The following is a 1,517-nucleotide window of genomic DNA, read 5'->3' as shown; positions in this document are numbered from 1 at the left end:
GGGGGAAGGCAAAAATAAAACAACTGGCTTGCACATACATGGATATTACACACAGAAAATAACAAAAACCTAAAGAAAAGTATGGCCGTGGAAATATAGGAACAAGAATACATGGAAATAAAAATTAAAAGAAAGCAAAAGGTGGTAAATAATTTGAGGAATTATGATCAATCTTAGAAGTTATTGTATGCTTTAAGTACATCAAGCTCAAGTAGCTGTGGAAAAGCTTTTAAAAAACCACCCTAGAGTAACCTGAAATCACCTAAATATTGTCATTTCAAGCTTATGTTTTAACTAGATGCCCAGTGCTCGAATTTGTGCACCAGCGGGGTCCCTTGGCCTGGCCTGTGGGATGGGGCTGATGTGTGCAAGTTTATAAAACATACCTTTTTATTTTTACCCACAGTTCTTGAGAACTTTCACTATAACAGATTTTCAAACCACTTCATTAATAACATTTCCAGATCATAAAATACCTGAAAAGTAATTGTCCTCTTAGAAGAGGAAGGACCGTCTGAGCAGCATATGAAAAACATTGGACCACAGCACTCAAACCTTCAAATAGTTCCTGTAGATATGAGGATGGTCTATCAAACATGATTGGAACATAAAAATATCTATATCATATTGGAAAGACAATCTTCTAGTTGCAGGTAGATGGACATTACATTGCACAAATTTTATTATCACATGTATACAAGAACACGTTCACTCTCTAGTTACAGGGACTTCTGTGACAATGGGAAAGAATTATTCATCATTAAACATTTAATTTGCCAGTAGTAGTTGCTATGAGTACACCGTTAAATTCAGAGATGGATTTGTTTCTGTACTTAATGGGAGAAACATTGGCACCAAATACACATACTGCATCTTAGAAGTTCGACTGGTTAAGTATTATTTGCTACGGTAAATGGAAGGTAACAATTTTGCCACATGGTTTGTTCTCTGTAACTGAAGGGCCAAGGAGAGCCCTCCTGGCACTAACACAAGTTAATCCGCAAAAGGTCTTCAGCCGCTCTTGACACAATCTCTCGTTCTGGCCTTTCCCCCAGTCATCAGTCAGCGAGTATCAGACATGGGAAGCTGAATGTGCTGATTTGGTTCAAAGCTCCATGCTTACGTATCTATTGTCTAGTTTCTGGTTGCACCCTTCCCTAGCTCTACTGATGAAGCACTTTTTGGTGATAATTTTGCTCGTATTTCTGTTGTCCCGAACACAGTGGCAGGATGCCCATGCACCTTTCTCTAAGTGTGACAGCCGGCTGCACTGTGTCAGGTGCAGTGGGAGAAGAGAGGCCCCTAACCCGGCCAGTTCCGGGGGCTCCTGAAGACCAGGGGCCTCCTGAAGACCAGGGGTCTGTGCCCCCACCCTCGGTTCCCTGCGGGGGTTCCTGCTTGCCCCTCCCTCACCCACCCTGCTCTGTCTGGCTCCACCAGGCTCCCCAGGAACACCATGAGGGGAAGTCATGATTCAACCCGACGGTCCTCACCTCCTGCACCTTTCTGGCCACGTG

The sequence above is a fragment of the Myotis davidii genome, unplaced genomic scaffold, assembly GCF_000327345.1.
Source record: "Myotis davidii unplaced genomic scaffold, ASM32734v1 scaffold3725, whole genome shotgun sequence".
NCBI lineage: Eukaryota > Metazoa > Chordata > Mammalia > Chiroptera > Vespertilionidae > Myotis > Myotis davidii.
Note: the sequence above shows the minus strand (reverse complement) of the source record.